The 26766-nt window shown below is 37.8% G+C and overlaps 1 long non-coding RNA gene across 6 annotated transcripts in view; it reads right to left on the bottom strand.

Annotated features, from left to right (window-relative positions):
- Positions 1-25274, bottom strand: part of LOC144375068 (uncharacterized) — a 77919-nt gene extending 52645 nt beyond the window's left edge. For 2 of the 6 annotated variants that reach the window (XR_013434459.1, XR_013434462.1), the window contains exon 1: positions 24835-25274. This is a non-coding gene — a long non-coding RNA (uncharacterized LOC144375068). The remainder of the gene's footprint in view (positions 1-24834) is intronic. The other 4 variants (XR_013434460.1, XR_013434464.1, XR_013434463.1 and 1 more) reach the window with 4 other exon arrangements.
- Positions 25275-26766: the final 1492 nt, after the last annotated feature.

Raw genomic sequence — 26766 nt, 5'->3', positions numbered from 1 at the left:
GCCCATGGCCACTCTTCCAGACTCTCCTACTGAAAACTTGACTCATACATTAACTATGCCACATCGGCCTACAGGACATGAGGTTTATGTCATCAAAATTTTCCTTTAAAGAATCAAATCCCCACTATCATCTGAAGTCTCAGAAATGGAGGAAACGATGATGAAAGTTCTCCTGGTTTAGGAGTCAAATGCTGGGTCCCTGGTGCAAGCCCACTGGGAACTTGGGGGCCATCCATTGCCACCTATTCTTGACTCCACGGAAGCAACCACGGCAGGACTTCTGCTTAAACTTCAAAGGGGGAAGATGAGATCTTCTGGTAAAACGGAAATCTACCGGGAGATACCAGCCAGGTTATGCAATTATCCTCACACCACTTTGTTGCTGGAATTACCTACTCTTCTTTGAGGTGAAACCTCCTGCCTATTGGCGAGACCCCCCAGGCAGTACCTTCAACACACTCATTATCATACGGGAAAGATGCGTGTTCGTTTAAAAAGTCAGGTCCTTTACCGTCTAGGGCTCTTACAACTTCCTGAAGACCCCCGGGCTCTGCTGAGCTGCAGCACCAAATTAGACTTAATACGATCTAATGTAAAGGTCTGAGTTATGCCCTGAGTATACTTTCTGGGAGATGAAAGGGCCAATATGCTTATAAAGTTCTATTACTCTTTTTTTTTTTTTTTAAAAAAAAGACTTTTAAAATGTTGGAAGTACCTCCTGGCTAAGGATAGGATTAGATGCTCGGCTTTCAGTTCATTACTCCTAATATAAACACCCAGTATTCCCAGAGTTCCGCATCAGCTGACTGTCTTTATACAAACTCAACAGATGCAAAGCCTTGGGCCTTTGTCTCAGAAGTCAGTTTAATGACTAGGGCAAAGTGAGATGTTTTGTCTGATTAAAGACTCTGCTCTTCAAAGCCGTACCTTCTTCCATTTTGGAAATGACAATGTTTATGGTGCCCGTGACCATTGATGGAGAGATGGAGTGGGTGTAAGCAAATCTCTGTCTTAAAATACCAGTCCCCTGGTTTAAAAAGAGAAAAGGAGGTCCAAGTGATCCATATGCTGGGGGAATCACTTGTGACTCTTGTAAAACAAGCAGTATTTTATACAATGATGTATAATTTATATGGCGATGTATAAATCCTTATTGAATGTTCCCTATGGGACACAGGCATCAGATGCAATAAGTGCTGGCCATGCTGCTAACATTTTTAAAATACATATAATTTTAAAAAGAAACATTATTATGGAAATTTGTAAACAAAGGGAAAGCAAAACCAAGAAAAATTTCCCATGATCCTGGCAATCCAGAAACCAACATATTATCTGTGTTCATCATTCTCTAGGTATTTAGTACAAGCATATTTTTTTAAAACTTGAGATTTTATAGATTTTGTAGCTTCCTGTATTTTACTTGTCATATTAAATTGTTAACATATTTCTAAATCAATGGATTTAAGTCTGTATGGTGATTTTCCTGATCTAAGTCATGACTTAGATCTAAATGATGGTTTTTGAAAATTCTATCATGTAGATATGTAATCTATTATAGTTTAATCAATGTGCAATTATTGGATACTTTTCATTTTATACTATTTTCAAGGACTAAGATTAAAAAAAAATACCCCCAGGTAGAAATATGAGTATTTTCTCAGAATAAACTTCTAGAGGTAGAAAGTAGGATACATTTCTGATGTTAACATTTACTGTGAAATCTCTAGGCACATTTGGTAGCAGGAATATTTCTAGGTGCTTTTTTCTTTGCATTTTATTACACACAAACTATCACTTTAATGTAATTTAAAAACCAGTTATGGGCAAATGGTGACTACACGGTGCTGTTCTAATGGGCTTATCCAGTCCCCATGGAGATGAACATATTTTGTGGATTGGCCATCAATAGCCTCCTTTAAAGTAATTCCTTTTTCAAGTCTTTTCCTTATTTTCTATTGGTAAAAGAACTTGTTGAATTGGAAAGTTATCTTCACCGGTCACATGTCTGTCTTTGTCACTTGCTTCTGCTTATAGTGATTTTTTTATGTACCAATTTAATATACATATCTTTTTACAACTGTATAGGTATACAGTTGTCTTCATGATTTATGTATTCCACCACCCCCCCACAAGTGGCAGAAGTCCCTCAGCCCAAAGTCAAAGTCACCTTTATTTCTTCCAAACGTTTTTATAGTTTTTTTTCATTTTATACTTTAATTCATCTGGATCTTATTTTGCCATTAATATTTTCTAAAAGTACAAAGAAATTTTATAATTCTATGGAATTATGGGTCAAAAAAGGCTTAACAAAGTCCAATTCTCTCTTTCTCTGATAGCAGAAAGAGAAACTATCATGATAATAATAGAAAAGAGACCAGAAGGAACATGTTATCTCCCTATGATGCTAAGAGTTTGTGCTCTTTATGATTAACTTTTTAAAAAATATTTATTCTTAAGTTTTAGGTGGGCATAATATCTTTGTTTTACATTTACGGAGTGCTAAGGATCGAACCCAGTGCCTCATGCATGCCAGGCAGGCGCTCTACCACTGAGCCACAACCCTAGTCCCTAAAATTAACTTTTAATCAACTATTTTTGTCAAAAATCAGTTTAATAAGGGTGACTGATATAGTTCCATCTATTAGAAAGAAAGGACTCTCCATAGTCAGATCACTTTTGTACCCATGAGCAACTTGGGCATCTTTCTGAGACAGAACAGGCCACAGAGAAAGTTGTATCTTTGTGGCAACAGGCTTCTCTGTGTGAGACATGTCATGAGGCAAAGTCCGATATTCTGAAAGAAGGGGTCTTGATCCAAAGTTGGAAGGTAGATTTTACCAGAAAGAACAAAGGGAAAAGGACTTAAGGAAGGGGAACCTTTGCTAGGGAGGGTTCAGAAAGAGAAGAGAACCTTCCATGACTAAGTCCAGGATTCTGCAAGCCATTTACATTTCACTAAATGCTTAGGGCCATCATGACATCTTAGCTTCTCATCTGTAAATGTGGATAATATGGGAAGAATTTCCTTTAAAAGTATTTAGCTGGGAGTGTGACACAGAGGATATAGGGCGGGAAGATGGCGGAATAGAGGAAGTCCTGTTTCTGGCTGCTCTGTGCCATGAAACCAAGAAGGTAGACAGGCAGCTTGTCCACAAGGTCCCATCTAGATGGAATACAACATCTCAGAGAATGTGAGAAGACTCCTCTACAGTGGATTTTCGCAGAAATCACCAGTGTTGCAAAACCCGCGCAGAAATCAGAGCCTCTGGGATCCAGTAAGTCTCTGGACTTTGGACCCAAATCCTGCAGTTCTAGCTCACTAGCAGCTTAGCAAAATCACCTATTAGCACCTCTGCAGAATTCCAGACTGCGCCCCGCTCCCACGCAGGCCACTCGGCTGCTATCTATACACAGCACAAGGCCATCACCCAGCTTCCCCCACCTCACCAGACACCACGGTGCTGGAAGCAGACGGACTGCATTTTGGGAAACCTTCCCCATAATTTTTTGGTGGGCATGATGATCAGACTGGATCCCATTTGAGCAGCATATCTTCCTAAGCCTGACCCCCTGTTCATTGTCCACCACCAGAAACTGTAAATCTTTTTACTGATTATATTTTAAATAATAAATGAATCCAACTTTTCTGGACATTGAGACTAAACTGTAAATGTCTTAATAACAACAATTTATTCATAGGTGATGTATTGTTGATATTGGGATCTGTTAACATTGTCCTTCCCCACAAAGGAGAGATCTTGAAACCCTATAGGAGCACTACAAATCTATAGGGTAAAAACAATACCAGATTCACAGAGCTGGAAAGGAAGATACATGAGCAACATGAAAAGACAAGGGAAGAAATTACCACAAACAAATCAAGACAACACATCATTAGAAGTATTGGCAACTACAGCAGAAAAATAACAGAGAAAGATTTCATGATATACATGGTTAAAATGTTTTGGGATCTCAAAGAAGACATAAGAGAACAAATATAGGCAGTGAAAGACCACTTTGACAATGAGCTAATCCAATAAGCAAAAGATCACCTCAACAGGGAGACAGAGGTTCTAAAAAAAAAAAAGAAAAGAAAAAGAAAGAAAGAAAAAGAAAGAAAGAAAAAGAAATCCTTGAAATGAAAGAAATAATAAACCAAATTAAAAACTGAAATGAAAACATCACCAACAGAGTAGACCATTAGAAGACAGGACATCAGACAATGAATATAAAATAAATCATCTTGAAAAGAACATAGACCACACAGCAAAAATGATAAGAAACCACGAGCAGAACATTCAAAAAATATGTGATAGCATAAAAAGACCAAATTTAAGAGTTATTGGGATAGAGGAAGGCATAGAGATCCAAACCAAAAGAATGAACAATTTATTCAATGAAATAATATTAGAAAATTTTCCAAACATGAAGAATGAATTGGAAATCCAAATTCAAGAAGCCTACAGGACATCGAATGTACAAAATCACAACAGATCCAAACCAAGGCACATTATAATGAATATATCCAACATACAGAATAAGGAGAGAATTTTAAAAGCCACAAGAGACAAGAATCAGATTTTATATGGGGGAAAACCAATTAGGATAATGGCAGATTTTTCAACACCGATCCTGAAAGCTAGAAGATCCTGGAACAACATATATCAAGCTCGGAAAGATAATGAGTGTCAACCAAGAATCTTGTATCCTGCAAAATTAAGCTTTAGATTTGAAGATGAAATAAAAACCTTTCATGATAAACAAAAGTTAAAAGAATTTATAACTAGAAAACTGGCACTACAAAACATCTTTGGCAAAATATTTCATAAAGAGGAAATGAAAAATAGCAATGAAAATCAGAAGAGGGAGGAAGTACACTAAAGGAAAAACTAATCAAAGAGGAAAAATAATTCAAGTAAAATAACAAAAATAAACAAATATGGCTGGAAATACAAACCATGTCTCAATAGTAACCCTAAATGTTAATGGCTTAAACTCACCAATCAAAAGACATAGGCTAGCAGATTGGATTAAAAAAGACTCAACAATATGCTGCCTCTAGGAGACTCATCTGATAGGTAAAGACATACATAGACTGAAAGTGAAAGGTTGAGAAAAATCATACCACTTGCATGGACTGTGGAAGCAAGCAGGGATTTCCATATTAAATAAAGTAGACTTCAAGCCAAGGTTAATCAAAAGGGATAAAGATGGACATTACATACTGCTCAAGGGAACCATACACCAACAAGACATAAAAATCATAAATATATATGCCCGAACAATGATGCAGCTATGTTCAAACAAACAAACTCTTCTCAAGTTCAAGAGTCAAAGTGACCACAGCACAATAATCATGGGTGACTTTAACACACCTCTCACACTGGATAGATCTTCCAAACAAAAGTTGAATAAAGAAACTATAGAACTCAATAACACAATCAATAACTTATACTTAACTGATATATATATATAGAATATTTCAAATCACATCAAGTGGATACACTTTCTTCTCAGCAGCACATTTATCCTTCCCTAAAACAGACCATATACTATGCCACAAAGCAACTCTTAGCAAATACAAAAAGTGGAGATACTACCATGCCTTTTATCAGATCATAATGGAATAGGGGGAAATCAACGACAAAATAAGAAATAAAAATTTCTCCATCACCTGGAGATTAAACAATATGCTACTGAATGAACAATGGGTCACAGAAGACATCAAGGAGGAGATTAAAAAATTCTTAGAGGTAAATGAGAACACAGACACACATATTGAAATCTCTGGGACACTATAAAAGTAGTACTAAGAGGAAAATTCATTGTATGAAGTTCATTCCTTAAAAGAAGGAAAAAAAATCAACAAATAAATGACCTCATACTATATCTCAAAGCCCAAGAAAAAAAAGAACAAACCAGCAGCAAAAGCAGTAGAAGGCAAGAAATAATTAAACCTAGAGCTGAAATCAATGAAATCGAAATAAATGAAAAAATTGACAAAACAAAAAGTTGATTCTTTGAAAAAATAAATAAAATTGACAGACCCTTAGCCATGATAATGAAGAGAAGGAAAGAGAACTGAAATTACCAGCATACATGATGAAAAATGTAATATTACAACAGACACTATATAGAGAATAATTATAAATTATTTTGAAATCTTATGCTCCAATAAAATAGAAGACATTGAAGGCATCGACAAATTTCTTAAGTCATACAATTTGCCCAGATTGAGTCAGGAAGCTATACACAATTTAAACAGACCAATATCAAGTGAGGAAAGAGAAGAAGCCATCAAAAGCTTGCCAACCAAAAACAGCCCAGGACCAGATGGATACACAGCTGAGTTCTATAAGACCTTTAAAGAACAACTATTACCAATACTCCTCAATTTATTTCAGGAAATGGAAAAAGAGGCAGTAATTCCAAACTCATTCTATGAGGCCAATACCAATACTCTTCAATTTATTTCAGAAAATAGAAAAAGAGGCAGTAATTCCAAACTCATTCTATGAGACCAATATCACCCTAGTCCCCAAGCCAGGTAAAGACATCAGAGAAAGAAAACTTCAGACCAATATCTCTAATGAGCATAGATGCAAAAATTCTCAATAAGATTCTGGCAAATCGAATACAAAAACATATCAAAATGATTGTGCACCATGATCAAGTGGGATTCATCCCAGGGATGCAAGGTTAGTTTAACATACGGAAAACAATAAATGTAATTCATCACATCAATAGACTTAAAGATAAGAATCATATGATCATCTCAATAGACACAGAAAAAGCATCTGACAAAATACAAAATACATTCAAAATGCTAGAAAAACCAGGAATAGCAGGAACATATCTCAACATCATAAAGGCTATCTATACTTATCCTCAGGCCAACATCATTCTAAACGGAGAAAAATTGAAGTCATTCCCTTTAAAAACTGGAGCAAGACAGGGATTCCTGTCTTTCACACTTCTATTCAACATAGTTCTTGAAACACTGGCCAGAGCAATTAGATGAAAGAAATCAAAGGGATATGTACAGGAAAAGAAGTACTTAAATTAGCACTATTTGCTGATGATATGATTCTATACCTAGAAGACCCAAAAAGCCTGACCAGAAAACTTCTAGAACTAGTAAATAATTCAGCAAAGTAGCAGGATATAAAATCAACACCCATAAATTAAAGCATTTGTGTATATCAGTGACAAAGCCAGAGAAGGAAATGAGAAAAATTACCCATTCACAATATCCTCAAAAAACAAACAAACAAAAAAGATACTTTGGAATCAACTTAATAAAAGAGGTGAAACATCTATACAATGAAAACTACAGAACCCTAAAGAGAAATCAAAGACCACCTTAGAAAATGGAAAGGTCTACCTTGCTCTTGGATAGGCAGAATTATTAATATTAATCAAAATGACCATACTACTAAAAGCACTATACTGATTTAATGCAATTCTGATCAAAATTCCAATGGCATTCCTCATAGAAAAAGCAATCATGAAATTCATCTGTAAAAATAAGAGGCCCAGAATAGCTAAAGCAATCTTTAGCAGGAAGAGCGAAGCAGGTGGCATCGCTACGGCAGACCTTAAACTATACTACAGAGCAATAGTAACAAAAACAGCATGGTATTGGCACGAAAACAGACTGATAGACCAATGGTACAGAATAGAGGACACAGAGACTAACCCACAAAATTACAATTATCTTATATTAGACAAAGGTGCCAAAAACATGCATTAGAGAAAAGATAGCATCTTCAACAAATGCTGCTGGGAAAACTGGAAATCTATATGCAACAAAATGAAATTAAATCCCTATCTCTCACCATGCACAAAACTTAACTTGAAATGGATCAATGACACAGAAATCAAACCAGAGACTCTTCATCTAATAGAAGTAAAAGTAGGTCCTAATCTTCATCATGTGGGATTAGGTCCCAACTTCCTTAATAAGACTCCTATAGTGCAAGAATTAAAACCAAGACTCAATAAATGGGATGGAATACAACTAAAAAGTTTCTTCTCAGCAAAAGAAACAATCTGTGAGTAAACAGAGAGCCCCATCCTGGTAGCAAATTTTTACCCCTCATACATCAGATAGAGCACGAATCTCTAGGGTACATAAAGAACTCGAAAACCTTAACACACACAAAAAAACAAATAACCCAATCAACAAATGGGCCAATGACCTGAACAGACACTTCTCAGAAGAGGATATATATAATCAATCAACAAATATATGAAAAAATGCTCAGCATCTCTAGCAATCAGAAATGCAAATCCAAACTACACTATGATATCATCTCATTTCAGTCACAATGGCAGCTATTATGAAGACAAACAACAATAAGTGTTGGCGAGGATGTGGAGGAAAAGGTACACTCATACACTGCAAATTGGTGCAGCCAATATGGAAAGCAGTATGGACATTGCTTGGAAAACTGGGACTGGAACCACCAATTGACCCAGCTATCCCTCTCCTAGGACTATACCCAAAGGCTGTATAAAGAGCGTACTACAGGGACATAGCCACATCAATGTGTATAGCAGCACAATTCACAACAACTAAAGTGTGGAGCCAACCTAGATGCCTTTCAGTAGATGAATGGATTAAAAAAAGTGGCATATATACACAATGGAATTTTACTCAGTAATAAAAGGGAATTAAATCATGGCATTTGCAGGTAAATGGATGGCGTTGGAGAAGATAATGCTAAGTGAAGTTAGCCAATACCCTCCCCCCCCAAAAAAAAATGCAGAATGTTTTCTCTGATTTAAGGAGGCTAACTCATAGTGGGGTAGGGATGGGGAGGATTAGATGAATTCTAGATAGGGAAGAGGGGTGGGAGGGAAAGGAAGGAAGCAGGAGATTAGCAAGGATGGTGGAATGTGATGGACATCATTATCCAAAGTACATGTATGAAGACGTGAATTGGGTGTCAGCATACTTTATATACAAAGATGTGAAAAATTGTGGTATATATGTGTAATAAGAATTGTAATGCATTCCATTGTCATGTATTTAAAAAATAAAATCAATTAAGTTTTAAAAAAGTATTTAGCTGGAATCGTCTAACTGAAAATGGGCATTTGGTTGGTTAAGTAATAGAACAATCCAGGTATAGCATTCGGGAGTGGCATAATCCAGAAACCTGGTGCTATCCATCTTCAGGTTCTTTGTCATCTCAGCTAACTTTGTGTCGAGTTCCACATGATGACTCCCTACAGGTCCCTTCTATGCTCAACTCCAGGCATCATTCTAATTATATTTGATCACAAACCTGTCTACAAATAAATCCATTAGGGTGATAGAAAATCCTGATTGGTTAGACCTAGATCATATGCTCTATGTCTGCAACCATGAATGGAGGCCAACCTGAAACTGTAGTCTAAGGGTCAAGGGATAGTTTTTCCAAAGAAAGGATGGGGTGTTGTTCCCCAGAGAAGATAGAATTGACACTGATCTGGCTAAGGCAGCACTCCTTTAGACCAAGAACCTTCCTTCATCGTCTGCAATTATGTACGTCATCCTTCCCTACTTTGCAGATAGCAAAATGAAGCTTCAGAAAAATTAATAGGTCACACTTGTTTTTTCTACTCTAAAGCCAAACCTCAGTGAAAAAAGTATTTCAGTCAAAGTTGCTTTCCAGCTAACATAGACCTCCTTAGGATCAAGCCTGGACCAGGCAGCTGCTCTGTCATCTTCTGACTGCTCTATTGGGCCACACAGTGGCATCTTTCCTCTGTCCTTACTTTATTCTATGAACAAAGTGTGTGAAGAGCCAGTTCTGTGTATAGTAGAGGTCTGTAGAGTTGAATGACCCTGAGAAAATGGCCTGGCAGGTGTGGAAGAGAAATTCCTAAATGTTAACCTCCAGCAGTCATATGCTATCATTTGGGAGTCTAGAAGAAGAAAGAGATGATAAACTGACCATTTTCTGCCACTGTGCCCAAAAGTAATAGATCCGATTTATCTCTCAGCTGGTATTGCCTAGTAAAAACAAAGCCAAGCATTTCAATGGCTCGTGTTGGAAGAACAGCAACAGTGCAACTCTCTCATGTCCCATAAAGGTCCAAGTCACCCTAAGCATGATGTGCAAATGCCTGCTATGTGTGTTACCAAACACACAACCCATGTGGATCTGGGTTCATCAATATAGAGAGCAAAAGCACTGATTTTACAATCAGTCAGATAATAAAGATGGTTGGTGACAGCTCTGCTATCTCCCTGAGCTTTCATTTTATCATCTGAAAAATGGGAATAGGTAGTAGAACCTTTATAGTATAACTGGCTATGCAGCTCTATTTTTCACTCCATTAATATTTATTATACACACACCAAGCACTGATCTAGGAGAGGGGACACAGGATAGGCAACCTAGTCCAGTCTCTGCTTTCTTATGCCTTACAACTTATTAAGGATGCTGTTAATGTATGAGATGATGCTGAAGATGCATATTAACCAATGACTCACCCACAAAAATCTATAGTTTGTAATGGAGATAAAAGTGCTACAAGGAAGATAGAGATGGGAACATGAGTGTGGATAATAGGGACCCAGTCATAACACTGTGAAAATTAACCAAATCAAGAGGTAGACTGATTTTCCCTTTCCTGTACCCTTTCTCATTATAAGGTGACTACATTCTTTCCATCAAGCAATAGACTCTAGTTCTCCACATCATGAATCAGGGCTGGTGTTGGGACTTGCTCTGTCTATCCAGAAAGGGAACAGGATAGTAAAAATAAAAGCCAAGAGAAGCATCAGACCATAGAAAGAAATCCAGAGAGCATTAGGGAAAGGGATTCCCAGACACAGTCTTGCTCAAGATGGTAATGCTGGAAATTTCAGTGGAAAATAGGCAATTATACAATAGAGATAAATGAACCAGAGGCCAAGTAAAAAGAGGAGTTTGATAGCATCTCAGACACAACTGAAAAGTGAGGTGGAAGTTAGGCTTCATGAGATAGTTAGCATGATACTGAAAGAAATTGAAAAAGAGAATGAAAACTATTAGAATGCTTCATAACTCACAGAACAGGACAGAATAATTTTAGTATCAACACTAAAAAGAGCATGACAGAAAAGAAAATTATAGGCCAGTCTCTCTAATGAACATAAACATAAGAATCCCAAGTAAAGCATTACTAAAGCAGAGCTACTGATTTATGTGCAGTATAACATTCACAGCCAACCTTGGTTTATTCCAAGAATTCTTGGCTGTCTTAACATTTGAAGATCAGTCAATAATAGTTATTATATTAACTGAATAAATAAAGGGAAAAATGAGCATTGTAATATATGTAAGAAAAATGCTGAATAAATTTCAATGTTCATTCATGAATTTTTAAAAATCTAGAAATAAAATGTAATTTATGGCCAGGCATGGTGGCACACACCTGTAATCTCAAGTGACTCAGAAGGCTGAGGCAGGAGGTTTGTGAGTTCAAAGCCAGCCTCAGCAACTTAGCAAGGCTCTAAGCAGACTGGAGACCCTGTCTTAAAAATACTCCAAAAAAAGGTGAAGATGTGGCTCAATGGTTAATTACCTCTGGGTCCAATCCTCAGTACAAAAAAAAAAAAGTGATTTCTTGGATTCCACCTCTTGGGTCCCCTTCTTCCTCCAGGAGAAGTCTTTTCTGCTGTCCTTTAATAAACTTCTACTTTCCACTCTGACCTTGCCTCTGCATGCTTCTCTGGTGTTATTCTTCAACATTGGGGAAGCAAGGACTCAACACCGGTCAGCAGTGGTAACATATTGGAGGTTCCACCGAGATAATACACTGAGGTAAGCACCTCTCCATGCACCCCATGTCTGTCTGAGGTGCATCTTTCTCTCTGGAGGGTAAGGTGGGCACCCGACAGCTACTTAAACTCAATTAGGGCAGCCACCACTCTTCAAGACTCAGGTGACAGGTTTCCCGGCCTAGGCAGCTCTCAATCACCTGTTCAATACAGAGCGGGCATGTTGGGTTCTGCCAAAGCTGCTTCAAACTTTTCTGTCTGGGCCCACCCAGAGAGCAATTGGCTTGAGTACACAGTGTCCCTAATCTCGATCTGCCTCAGATGTGTGGAGGTGGAGGAAGGAGTTTGGAACAACTGTGGAAGTCTGGTCTGGGCTACACTCAGATGTATTCCTAAGGTTCCTTTCTCTTGAGCCATCTCTCGACAGCCCTAAGGGGTATCTAGGGTGATTGGTAGATGAATGGCACTGAGGGAAAGCCCCAATCACATTTGCCTCAGTGTGGGCTATGCAACACTCCCAACCCTGCATCCATTCCCTCCTGGATGCTCCCCTTCCTTCACAGGTCAGAAATGTTAGCAATTTAGGCTGTAGGACTGAGAGAAAGGCATGGGATAATTAGTTCTTTTTCCTAAGTAGGTGAGTCCCCAAGATTAATGCACTGGTATACCTAGTGAATTCTGCAGTTGTTCCAAACTCCTTCTTCCACCTCCACACATAGGTACCCTAAGGTGCATAGGTAACTTTCACTAGTCTCTTTTACCATTCTGATGTTTAAAATGTGCTGTGTTCTCTTTAAGCTGCTAGAGGGAGGCATTTTTAGAATCAACTCCGGTGATCTCTCTGATAGAAAGCGCTACCTTACAACCAGTAGATTTCCCTTACCCTTAGGCGGTTCCTTTAGTCTACAGAGCAAAGGCAACAAAAGAGTGCATGATTCTCTTTTGCAATGGGTTTTTTAGTGGCCAGGATGATAAGCAGTAATGCCCTTAAGTCTGAATCCTCCCAGGGTCTCTAGCACAGGGCAAACTGAAACCCTAGCACTTTGCCAAAGGGGACCAGAAACACCCTTGGCAAAGCAAGGCGAGAGATGGGTTTTCTGGACTGTTTAGGAAGCTCAAGCTTAGGGAGACGTCCCTAATGAGGACAGTTTTCTCCAGCGTGAGTAGCTGAGTCCTGTTTTCTTCTCACTCAGATGGAAGCTTCTCTCTCCAATACGCCAGGTACACCACTTACCTGCATATTGAAAAATTGGGATAGATTTGACCCTCAAACGCTCAAGGAAAAAGTGCCTCATTTTCTTCTGCCGCCAAGCCTAGCCTCAATACAAACTCCCTGATGGAGAAACCTGGCCACCAGAGGGAAATATCAACTTTAATACAATTTTACAGCTTGATAAATTTTGCAAAAAGGAAGGGAAATGGTGTGAGGTGCCATATGTTCAGGTTTTCTTTGCTTTAAGGGGAAAATCCTAAATTATGCCAATAGTGTAAAGTAGACTTAGCTATGATATCTGCCATGAAGAGATCTCAATCTGCCTCAGATGTGTGGAGGTGGAGGAAGGAGTTTGGAACAACTATGGAATTCACTAGGTGTACCAGAGCATTAATCTTGGGGACTCACCTACTGAGGAAAAAGAATCAGGAGGACCCACAAAATCTCAATCTGCTGTTGGTATGCAACAGCAGCTCTTCTGTCCTCCATATCCTGGCCTCTCTGCATCTGCCCCAACAGGCAAATCAAATATATTACCTCTCCAGGAGATGCCAGGAGGAGAATTTGGGCCGATCAAAGCACACACTCCCTTCTCCCTTCAAGATCTAAGGCAGATAAAAACTGACTACTGGAAAGTTAGGAGATATGCCAGATTGCCTGGGATTGGACCTAACCATAGGAGCTAATCCTATAAGTAAAAGGAGGAACTGAGGGACTCCCAGCAGCTGCCAAAGCCATTTTGCTTCAGGGCACTCCCTCTTCCTTACCTGCACTGTAAGGATTACTCCACCTCTGTCTACTTAAAAAAAAAAAGGACAATGAATGCAGTAATATGTTGATATTATAGATTGATTCTTGAGAATGATCTTGGCTGAATGTGTATCTAAAAGATGATTTTTTTATTGTAACAATCTGGTATCTGAATGGGTTTTTGAAGCATTGCATAATCTTGCAGTTAAAAGTTGGGTTTAGGTAATTGTTTAGTTTATGATTTCTGATAATTCATGCCAGAGAACTTAAATATTTAGGATGGAAATTTAAAAACTCTACTTCTAAGTTGGCAAGTAACTCCCAATCATTTAGTTTTATTTTTTCATCAATTTTTGAACTGGGTAGCCTGAGAAGATTTCACTAGGTGTACCAGTGCATTAATTGGGGCAAGGATAGTAAATTATGAAATGCAAATAGAAGAAGCCTGCAAGCCCAGTAGAAGACTGATCTGAGGTCCAAGGAAAAAAAAGAGTAAAAGTGTCTTTTTACCTAAACTCAAACTAGACTAAACCAAAAAAAAAAAAAAAAAGTAAATTGTATGGTATTTACTAATTACTGTATTTACTAATTACTGGCCAGTCATTTTTTCTAGGACTCTTGCTTTTCCTTAGATTCTATATATTTTAGCTCATGATTTTGATCCTAGGTTAATGTTTTTATGATCAGTTTTATTTTTGATCAACTGTGGAGTTTTTTAAACATTGCAATGGAGATTTTACCTGAGAAAAGCTACAAGGCCTTTACTATTGTGTTATGTGTGCACACTTGTGTTATGTGTTGTATGTCTGTATGTATGTCCATATATCATATGACAATTGGCAGATATATGAGGAACCTCATGAAATTAAAAAAAAATGGATCCAAATATCTTTGATTCACGTGATTCAAATGGTTCAATTTAAATTGGGTAAATAGATGAAAGTAAAGATGTCTTTAAAATTAAGCTTATAAGTTTCTCTAGGTGTTAAAAAAAACCTAATAAAATGTTGATATCTATGAAATAATCTGCCTAAATTCAGAAATTTACAAGGATTGTTTCAAAATGTGAACAGAAAAAGAAGTTAACAGATGGAAAAGAGAAATTAGAAGGTTCTAGGTATGGATTTAACAGGGGACAATGTGTTTCTGGATAAGAGTCTATGTGATTAAGTAAATAAGAGGGTTTTAGTAAGTGATAAAGAAGGTCTGTGTAAGTTGGTTATATATGTAAGTTTTTTGAGCAAGTAACCTTAAAGAAATTAAATAGCTGATTAAACAAGAACTGTTGTTTTAGAGAATTGTGCTATGTTATTTCTTTAAAAGCTAAATTTGGTTAATATAAAAACATCAATGTAATTGTGGTGCTATTAATGTGTTCATATCTTCCAGGTATACAAGTCTGTAAGGTAGAAGCTTTAAAAGAGCATTATATCAAGCTGGTGTTCTAAAGTTGTATGGTAATTTTAGGCTTAAAAGAAAAACATGTTGGAGATTTATTTATATCATTTATGTTCTATAACTGGACTTGTTATTAATAAGTTATGTAAAGTTCTATGTTACTTTTTACACTGAGATACAATTTAAATGTATTTTTAAGTTAATGAGAGCCTAATCTGTGTGAAGATTGATATTGTAAAACACAAAAAGTACTTTGCTACTTTTCTACAAAAGGTTAAAAGCTTTCAGCCTTTCTTTAATTCATGTTTTAGATATGATATTCTATTGTGTTAGCTAATATTCATGTGAACTTTAGCAACAATTTATGTAGGCTTTGTAAAATGATGTTTAAAAAGCAAAGATAAAAAAAGAGCAAAGATCAGCTTCAGAACTATAGTATTTAAGATTTATGAAGAGCCCCACCTTACCTGAGATAAGGCTCTGTGTCCCATCTCACTACATGTAAAAACGACTACGAAAGAAGTAGACCAGATTTCAGTACATTTAAAGTTGTGTCCAAAAGTTGGTTTTTGTCAAGATTACTAGGATCTCAAACAGGGGATTATAATATATAACTCTGCCAAAATTGAAGAACTAAATATGTTTTTACTCTTGTTAATTTTATTTTGTAGTTTTCTTATAAATGGTCTAAAGATTGCCTGTTAATTTTTTGCAGAGGTACTGGCTTAAGAACACACAAACTGGGTTAATGTGATAATGAGTTATCACAGGATAGAGATAGACATTAAAGTCCAGTACTCTTAATATAAGGCTGTTGAAATTTATTTGCTGGATGTTTAACATTAAGTTTTAAAATTAAAGTTAAATTAAAAGGGCCAAGAAAACCAATATTTGGCTCTTGCCCTCTGAGTCAGTCTGAATCCAGGGAACAGGGGACTTCTTTAAAGAGCTTTGTAACTCTGGGCCACATAACCTCCCGATCAGGGAGATTAATGAGACCAGTGGAGGACAGAAAGCCAATCAGTGCATTTGCTGTGAAGAGGAGGGTCATCAGAGAAGGGAGACATCCCTGATGCTTCAAGGAAAGCCACATGGTCAAGCAAGGCCTGGACCCATCCTAGCACAAATGGCACTAGCAGAACTGAGAAACTGCTGTAAAGTTCCCCCAGGACTCCCATGGAAACTCAGCTGACTGTTAACAATAGATAGAAACAAAAGTCAGTTTGACTTGCTTCATCTTAAACACTTAGCAAAGACAGTCAAAGCCAAAACACAGCTATTCCTGGGCATTTTAAATAATAATAATAGTCAAATGTAACTTCCAAGAATAAGTAAACTGTAGGCTACAAAAGAGATTCTTAGGCAGGAATGACTGATAACTATCAAAAGGAACTGCCAGAGTAGTTTTTAATTTAAGGCCTACAGCTAATTCTAACCTCACAGGTAGGCTTGGTGTTTGCTAGTATGATTATCCAGCCCTAAGTAACAGAATTAAAGGTTTTTCTATTAGACACAGAGTTCATACTAGTAAAAGGATTTTGTAAGATCAGATGACATTAAATTATTAAACTGTATCTTCAGGGGAAGGATATCTGTAACCCTAAAAGTTAAATGTTGTGTTTACATCCCTGACAATTCTGGCAATGTGACAAATATCCCTAAAGATTTACATGCTCAGATAGAAGCCATGTCCTCACCAACTTTGTCATGGGAACAATATCTTAGCTCCTGGTTCTTTGGTACTTCCTGGTGGAAAACATTGTTAGTTTCTGTCTTTGGCATCGTACTCATTGGCATATTCCTGTGCTGTGGAATTTGTGCTGCAACAATCTGGTTCTAGAACTAATGAATTCTTGTTTCTCTTATAGACCACCCATCCACTCAAATGGCCCTCCAGCCTATTACTTCTCAATCGGACTTCTATCATGGACCACTCGATAGACCCAATTTTTAAAAGGGGACTCCAAACTGCTTGCCCAACATTGTCCCCTTTCAGCCTGAAGAAGCCAGAACAATCTTTGCCCCCTTTCCTTGCAGCAGTAAGGAGTTCCCAAAATTAGAGGGGGGAATGAAGCCAGATTTAAAGTTAGGTAGTCAGTGTAGTTAGGTAAATTGGGTCTAATATAGAGTGAAATCTAAAATGGAGGCCATCTTGAGAATGAATTCTCGGAAAAGTTGAACAACTGTTGGAATGTTAATGAAGTCCAGGAAAAGCCCAAGGCCAGAGCCCATCCCAAAGAAGTGTTAATGAACAGCCCCCAGCAAACTTGAAGGTGCTGACTCAGAAGTCCTTCCTGCCCAGATTACTTCTTTGGCCCACCTGTGTCCCACCCCTTGGGCCTTCCCACCTACATCCCACCACTGAAAGAACTATAAAAAGGGGAAACATGGATTCCACCTCTTGGGTCCCCTTCTTCCTCCAGGAGAAGTCTTTTCTGCTGTCCTTTAATAAACTTCTAATTTCCACTCTGAAAAAAAAGTAATTTCTTTCATCCAATCAAAGTATCTCCATAAAACATATAAAGTATATTATCATCAATAGCAAATTATTAAAAGATTTTCCTCTGACAGAGAAGATTGGAATACCCATTAGTACTTTTCTCTTCTACACTGGTTTTTTTTTTTGTGTGTGTGTGTGTGTATCATGGAAAATGTACAGTCACAAGATAAAAGATGAAAATTTGAATGGAAGAGAAAAAGCTACTTTTATTTTTATGTAAAATAAATATGCATGTATAGAATCCATAGTATATATACGTGCATTTGGGAACCAAACTAGAAATATATTTTTGAATATGCAGCAAGAAGATATAACAATTATGTGTGTGTGTGTGTCTCCAACACAAGACTATCAAAATATATAAATATTTTTAGCTATAAAGGGAGGGACAGACTCCAATAAGATAATATTTGAGGTCTTCAACACTCCACTTTCCAAAATGAACAGCTCATTCAGATAGAAGTTCAATAAAGAAATATCTGAGTTGAACTATAGTGTAGAAAAATGGAACTTAAAAATATTTACAAAATATTTCATCCAACAGCAGCACAATACACATTCTTCACATTAGCACACAAACATTCTCCAGCATAAATCATGTAATAGGCCACAAATCAAGTCTCAATGAATTTCTAAAAATCATATCATGCACCTCCTTAGACCACAATGGAGTAAAACTATAAATCAACAAGAAGAATGGAAATTATAGAAATACACAGAAATTGAAAAACATGCTCCTAAATGACCAATGAGTAATTGAGTAAATTAAAAGAAAAATTCACAATTTTTTTTAGAAGCAAATGAAAATGACAACGAATCAAAATCCATGGGATTCAGCAAAAGCAGTACCAAGAGGGAAATTTATTGCAGTAAATGCATACATTTAAAAACATCTCAATCTACAACGTGACTCAAGAATTTTAAAAAGGAAGATCAAACCAAACCCCAAATTAGTAGAAACAAAAAAGTAATGAAGATCAGAGCAGAAATAAATGAAATCAAAACTAAAAAAAAATACAAAAGGTCAATGAAAGAAAGAATAAGCAAAACTGACAAGTGTTTTGCTAGACTAACCAAGAAAAAAAAATGACTGAAATAAATAAAATCAGATGTGATTTTTCAAGATGGTGAAATAGAGAAGGTCGCTTTCCTGGCAGCTCCATGGTGTAAGACCAAGAAGAAGAAAGAGCAAAATAAGAAATCCCCAGCATGACCATTGCTGCTATAGCCAGAGTGGTCCCTCCATGAGCACAGTGGAAGGATAAGGGAATTAAAGGAACCCCCATTTTTAGGAGGCCTGAGGTGTGTCTGGTATGGAGAGATCAAAGACACTGCCCGACTAAACTAAAAAGTATATTACACAATATCTTTATGTGGGAAACAAACCACATCTCTCAAGGTTGTATGCAGGGGACAGAGGAAAAAACCATTTCACAGACGTGGCACACGGGCTGGCAGCAGGCAGAGCTAATTCCTGTGAAACCCCAGTTTGGCCCCCAATACAGGCTTGGTAAACCCACACTGCACGACATAGAGGGTGCCTAAGTGACCAAGGGAAAATCAAATGTGGAGAGGGGTTTATACAGGGGAACACCAGTCATGGAAACTCAAACAGCTTCTCCTCTCCCCCTAAAATATGGCCATTTGCAGGATCAGCTGGGAGGGATGAAACTGGCCAGGAATTTGAAAGGGCAGGAGCAGGACAGATTGAGTTTGGAGACTGACTTAACCCAAAAGACAAGGAAACATAGGGTCTGCAGGTGGGAGGGAACTAAGAATTGGCTCCTCCATCATATGAGTGGAACCCAGGGGAGATCCCTAGGGTCCAGTCTCCAGAGTGGACCAGCAACTGCTGGGCCCTGGAGGTGCACTGATATAAACTCTTCAAACCAATCACCATTCAAGGAAAACACCTAGACACTACCTAAGCTTAAACCCTGCCTCCAGGAGTTCTGCCTATCAGATTTCCTCTTATACTTCCAGCAATTCCCAGCCTGAAGGTGGAGCAGGCATCACACTCCAGGTCACACAACCTGACACTGTTGAGAAAGGAAACTGAGAATCATTTGAACTCCAACAGAAACAATTCTTAAACTTTTCATCAAGATTATATATAATTTTTAATTTTTCCTTTTTCATTTCTCTGTTTAACTATGATCTGAATGTTTCATGGACATGTTGACATATTCACATTTTTTTTCTCATTTCCAGCATTTTTGAAGCCAGTTATTTTTCAGGGACCAGCATTGTAAGGACTGGGATGTTTGATTAGTGTATTTCTATTTTGTTTTGCATTCTTTTATTTTTAATTTTAAATTTTTTTTCTGTATATATTTTTCTCACACTTATCTGTTTCCCTTTTTTTCTCTTCTGCTAACAGGCAATCTATTGTGCTCTCTTTCATGTTTTAATTTTTTATTTCTATTTTTTTCTCTCCTCCTCCCTCATAATCATCATCATGTCCCACATCATTTTTATTCTCTCCCTGCCCACTATTTGAAATTGCAAGCCCTTTTTCCAGATACTACTGTTGGCCATAACTGATCACATCATTTCTGTTTATTGTGACAACTAACATGTAGATGCCATAGCAGGAGACATTTGGCTTAATGCTGCATATTGTTTGAATTGCTTATTGTTATTATTTGTCTCCCCCTAACTGGTGAGGTACTGGAAATCTTCAGGGAATCTAGGTCTACAGGGTAGAAACTCGACTGCCTCAGATCCAAACTGTTAGATGAGTAGTCACACAAACAATGTGAAAAATCAAGGGAACAAATCACTCCAAATAAACCAAGATGCTTCAATAACAGAATCCACTGAAACCACAGTGCAAGAAATGTCAGAGAAGGAGTTTAGAATGTTCATAGTTAAACTAATCTGAGATAAAGGATGATGTAAGGAGTGAAATCAGAGAAAATACAGGAAGTGAAAGATCACTTTCAGAAAGAGAAAGATTCTGGGGCAGGGGAGACTCGAGAAGAAATCCTCAAAATGAAGGCATCAATGAACCAAATTTAAAAATTCAATGGAAAGCATCACCAGCAGACTTGCTTAGGGCCTTGCTAAGTTTCTGAGGCCAGCGTTGAACTGAGACCCTCCTGCCTCAGCCTGCTGAGTTGCTGGCATTACAGGTGTGTACCACCACATCTGGCTTCCAGCTGATTTTTCACAAAGGTACCAGGAACATACAGTGGAGAAAAGACAATCTCTTCAATAAATGGTGCTTACAAAATTGGATACACAAAAGCAGAAAAATGAAATCAGATCTCCTCTTGCCATACACAACTCAATATGGATAAAATACCTAAATATTAAAACTGAAACTATGAATCACTACAAGAAAACATAGGAGATGTACTTGACAACTTTGGTGTAGGTATTGATTTTTTTTAAGACAAAAACTCAAAGGCACATGGCAGAAAAGTAACAATAAATAAATAGAAGCTTCTGAACAGCATAGGAAATAATCAGAGTTAAAGAGTCCACCTACCAAATTGGAGAAGATACCCGCAAGCACTTCATCTAACCAGGGATTGATATTTAGCATATATACATATGTAAGTAACGCAGAAGTTGAACACTTAAAAAAATAATAATCCAATTGAAAAATAAGCTAAAGAGGAAAGTAGACATGTCTCAATGGGAGAAATATAAATGGCCAACAAGCAACAAGTACATGAAAAAATGCAGTCTAGCTGGGCGTGGTGGCACATGCCTACAATCCCAGTGGCTCAGGAGAATGAGGCAGGAGGATCGCAGGTTCAAAGTCAACCTCAGCAATAGCAAGGCTGCTAAGCAACTCAGTGAGACCCTGTCTCTAAATAAAACACAAAATAGGGCTGGGGATGTGGCTCAGTGGTTGAGTGCCTCTGAGTTCAATCCCTGGTACGCACCCTCCCCCACCACACACACACACAAAGCCATCTCACTAATCACCAGAAAAATGAAAATGAAAAACCTACAGTGAGACAGCATCTCAACCCAGTTAGAATGGATATCATCAAAAACAAGAAATGGACCCATCACAGTTATGCATGCCTATAATCCCAGTGGCTAGGGAGGCTGAGGCCGGAGGATTCCAAGTTCAAAGCCAGCCTTAGCAATTTAGCAAGGTGCTAAGCAACTCAGTGAGATCCTGTCTATAAATATACAAAAAAGGGCTGCTGATGTGGCTCAGTGGTTAAGTGCCCCTGAGTTCAATCCCTGGTACACACACACACACATACACACAAAATCCCACAAAAAATAACAAGTGCTGGTGAAGAGGTGAAGAAAGGGGAGCCATTATATATTGTACTAAAAATATGAATTAGTATAGCTATTATGGAAAACAGTACAGATATTTCTCAGAAACTTAAAAATGGAACTACCATATGACCTAGCAATTCTACTATGGGGTCTATAAAGACAAAGGAGAAAAAAATCATTCCAAAAAGATACTTGAACTGTATATTTTTTGTAGCACCATATTCACAGTAGCTAAAATATAAGACCAACCTAGATGCCCATCAAGATGGGCATGAATGGATAAAGAAAACAGAGTATACAATACAGAGTATTATTCAGCCATGAAAGAGTAAAATCTTGTCATTTGTACCAACATGGATGGGACCACATTAAGTGAAATAAGCCAGACTCAGACAAATAGCACATGTTCTTGCTCGTATGTGGAAGCCAAAAAAGTATCTAATAGAAGAATGTAAAGGAATAGTCGTCACTAGAAACCAGCAGGCAAAGGGAGGAGAGTAGGAAGCAGTTCCATGAGAGGCATCAAAACCAGGAGGGGTTCATTTCACTTTTTCTAAAGCACAGCGGGGTGATCATCAGTTAAAACAACCTGTGATACATTTCTAATGTCTAGAAGAGTACAAAACTCCCAACGTATAAAAATGTTTAATGATTGAAGAGATGGAAATATTTATTATCCTGATTTATTACATATTGTATACATGTACTGAATTACCATAATGCATTCCATAAAGATGTACAAATATTTTGTCTCAATTAAAAAAAGGGTTTTCAATAGAATTACAATTTAAATGAGTATAAGGGGGGAAACTATTTTTATTCCCAATTAAAATAAATATGCATGTATACAGTCCTTAGCACACATGGCTTTGGATACCAAACAGGAAGTGTAAATTTTTGTGATTTCTACTTCCATAAATGTAGATACACATTCTGTTTCTAAGTAGGTGGAACATTATGAAGTGTCCTCCTGTGCCTGTAACATTAATTTCATCCCATTTTAATATTGAACCTCAGTAATTTTAGATGCAATTGTTGGGATCCATCTCTCTTTCTGACTAACACATACAGGTGATGAACAAATATTTGTTGAGTCAAATTGACCTGTATGTATAGATCATTGAATTTAGTACTATTGATTTCTCAAAATGGTCCATTTGGGGAACATTTCTCTTGAGAGTTGAAGGATCCATAAAAACATACAAGGAACAATAATTTTTTTTATCTAATTGAGAATAAAGGTTTTTATGGATATGCCAAAGCACTAAAACGTTAATGGACCAAGAACTGATAGAGAACAAATTAACCCACCTAATAGAAAGCTAAAGGACGTGGTTAAATCATAGAAGATGCAGTACAAATAGCCAAACTCATGTGACAAAGGGATCTTTTCATATTAAATGAGATGTGAATTCAATCAGCAATAGGCCATTTTTATCCACCAGATTGGAGATAAATAAGAAAAATTAGGTTATTCCACACAGACATGCGTATGGCATTTGTTATTAGGCATGAACCTTGTACTGTTGATGTGATATAAAGCAGCTCCAATTTTTTTCCAGTCTTTGTTTTTTATTTTTTATATGGTGCTGAGAATTGAAACTAGAGTCTCACAGGTGCTAGGCAAGTGCTCTACCACTGAGCCACAATCCCAGTCCCACTCCAATATTTAGAAAAGTCATATACACAAATAGGGTTCCAAAGCCTTAAAGTGGTCAAACCTTTTGATTGAGCTAGTGAACTTTCAACCTGTGGAAACAACCAGGTAAGTGTAAATGAATCCGCACAGGAATGCTGATCACCTGTACTCCCTGGGGCCTCCTGCTCTAGAGGTCCTTTCCAGGCCCCCCCTCCAGCTAGGTTTTCCCTTTTTGTCAGGGAGTCTCACACCAAGGGGGTGCTATAACCTGCAGCCCTTCCTCTGGCTCAAGCTCCTGGTGCATAGCACCTGCAAGTGGCTCTGAGCTTCCAGGTCCATATCCTGAGGACATCCCGGAATGGCAGTGTACCTATGTATAGGTCTGAGAGGTAGCTTCTGGCAGGTGGTATAGACAGACTGTGAGCACATAGGCTGGAAACTTCCCCCTGTGCGTGAGAAGCCCCTTATTTAGCAGAAAGTGCTGAAGATGGGAAGAGGGGTACTGAGGCCAGGTCACCTTGTATCACCATGTTCCAGCATGACACTCAAGGGACTCAAGGAGTCTAAATTTGAGCCTGGTTCTCTAGGTTGTAATAAAGTCATATTTCTCATGGTTAGATGAAAATATATTTATCACTTAACATTATATAGGCAGCTTTATAACGTTAAAACATTTAGACATATGCTATGTCAACCTTGATTTAAACCAAGCTTCAGGTCCACAAACATTCCTTCTAATTTCATCTGAATGAAAATTAGAAGAAAACTATGTTGAACGACATGAAGAGACATTCTAAGCTATATTAAAGAAACAAAGATCTGAAAGTTGTGATCCAATTTGTGTGCAAAGAGGGGTGTGGGGGTGCATGTGTGTGTGTGTTGTGGATGTGTCTTTCCTGTCCATTTAAAAACAGAGAGAGATGAAAGACAGTCAACAGTATGCTGGGAGAGGTTATCCACGAGACAGTAGCACCCGAGGTTAGTATTCATGGACTTTGTGAATTGGAGCTTCCTAATTTTCCATAATGAACATTATTCATGAAAGAGAGTCAATACAAATATAAACACATAAAATAGAAATGAAGTTCATTTAAATGTATAAATAAGTGAAAAGAAAGAAAATTTTTAAAAAAGCCTCAGGAGTTGTCTCCAAAGAAGTTCTTCTAAGGTGGCTTCAGGGTATCTTCCTTGAGCAAAGGAAGTCTACCTGGGTTTTCCACCAGGTTGAGTTAAATGGAGAGGTAAAGTGATTTGCCCAAGATCACAAAATCAGGAGTGTCACCGAGACAGCAGGAATTCAGAAGGCATTTGTGACCATACCTCACCTTTCAGGGGACATCATTGACTTTCAGAAGCTATCATTGAAAAGGATGTCTCTCCTCTCCCGCACACATCCCCTGGGCTGCCTACTGGAAGTGGCCATGGCTCAGCTTTGTGCATGGCTTCTCATGTTCTTCTTGCTCTCACTTGGACTCCAATTCCTGGGTCAGAGGCAGGAGAGGCTCAGAATGCTCCTTGTGATTCTCCAGGGTGAGAGGCATACCTGGGCCAAGGGCCCATTCCACCCTGGTGCTCCTGCTGGCTTACCATTTAATTTATGCCTGCTCATGCCTTGACCCATCACTGGGGCAGAACTTCTCTCAACAGAGCCAGGGGGACATTGGCACATGTGAAAATAACCCAAGATACTTTAATTAAGTTCTCCTGGGTCACGGGGTCTCTTAGAGTGAAGGGGAATGAATCCCATCAGGCTGTTTTCTTTCCTGGGTGCTCACAGCCTCAGTAATAATGTGGTTTTTACTTTACTTAGTAAAGTTAAAAAAAAGACTTAGTTAATTTATGTCCACTTCCTGTTCACTGTTTAATACATTAACTATTTCTTTAACTTATTGGGTAGTTTTGAAGACTAGCCCAGAAGTATTTTGTCTAGATGACACTTTAGCTTTTTATTACCAGTTCTACTTTGAAAAAGAAAAAAAATTACAATATTAAAATAATCAAAGATGAAATCTTTTATGAGTAGGAAAGAAACCCATGGAACATCTCGAGTTTGCTGCACCCATGGGCTGGATATTGCCAATGTTCATTGTACATGAATGACTGGGATTAGGGGCTCTAAAGGGATCTCAGAACTTATTGCATTCTGTGAGATTCTGAGTCCTGAGAAACAGTAGCACATGAGTTCTCTGGTTAATGCAATAGATAAAATTGAAAGAGCAGGTGGCTTGGAGTTATTTGGCTTTGTATCCTTGGCTGAAAAGTAGGATATCCAGCAAGACTAATGGGAGGAATAAAAATCCACGCCTATGAATTTCAAAGTGGAAGGCGGGCATCGAGGACAGGATTGGATGAGAGGGACATGACTGCCTTAGTCACGTAGGTTCGTACACGGGAGATCCAGCGTCAGTTGTAATTTCTTTGTGCACTGCTATTTTTTCAATGTACCCAGGTATGACACTGGCCACAGGTACTTGAGCACAGTGATCTTGAGCACATCACTTTATTCTATCTTTCTAACTTTCTTATCTTCAAAATGGGCACAATGATAGCACCAATACCCCACAGGACTACTGTGAAGCAAAATAAAGAAAAACACTGTAAATGCAACACGTGTATAAGACCAAGGCATAGCCTTCCATTAGTTCAAACTCTTTTCACTCTTATTAGCAATGAATAGAGTTGGTCTGAAAGCCAAGTGGATTTGAGTTCTAATTTTTTTTATCCATTTTTTATTTAATGGATAAAAAAATGTGGCATATATACACAACGGAATATTACTCAGCAATAAAAGAGAATAAAATCATGGCATTTGCAAGTAAATGGATGGAGTAAGAGAAGATAATGTTAAGTGAAGTTAGCCAATCACCCCCCAAAAAATGCCAAATATTTTCTCATACGGAGGCCGATTCATAGAGGGGTATGGAGGGGGATCATGGGAGGTATAGACAAACTCTAAATAGAGCAGAGGGGTAGGAAGGGAAGGAAGGGGGCATAGGGTTAGAAATGGTGGTGGAATGTGATGGACATTATTATCCAAAGTTCTAAGTACAGACAACACACAGCCTAATTCAGATGCAGATTAGATCAGCAGGTGCTGAACACTATTGAGTATGTACCATTAATTCATTACTAAAGTATTTATTTTCTATATTATGCTGAAAGTTCCTATGAAAGAAACTGTTCAGATTATAGTCAGGCCCTGGGCAGATGGCTAAGTAGATCATGCTGTTGGCAAAGAGTGAGTGTGCTCTCACCAC

The sequence above is a fragment of the Ictidomys tridecemlineatus genome, chromosome 2 (genome assembly GCF_052094955.1).
Source record: "Ictidomys tridecemlineatus isolate mIctTri1 chromosome 2, mIctTri1.hap1, whole genome shotgun sequence".
Lineage (NCBI taxonomy): Eukaryota > Metazoa > Chordata > Mammalia > Rodentia > Sciuridae > Ictidomys > Ictidomys tridecemlineatus.
The sequence above is the reverse complement of the archived record's forward strand: the minus strand, read 5'-3'. Positions and strand labels throughout refer to the sequence as shown.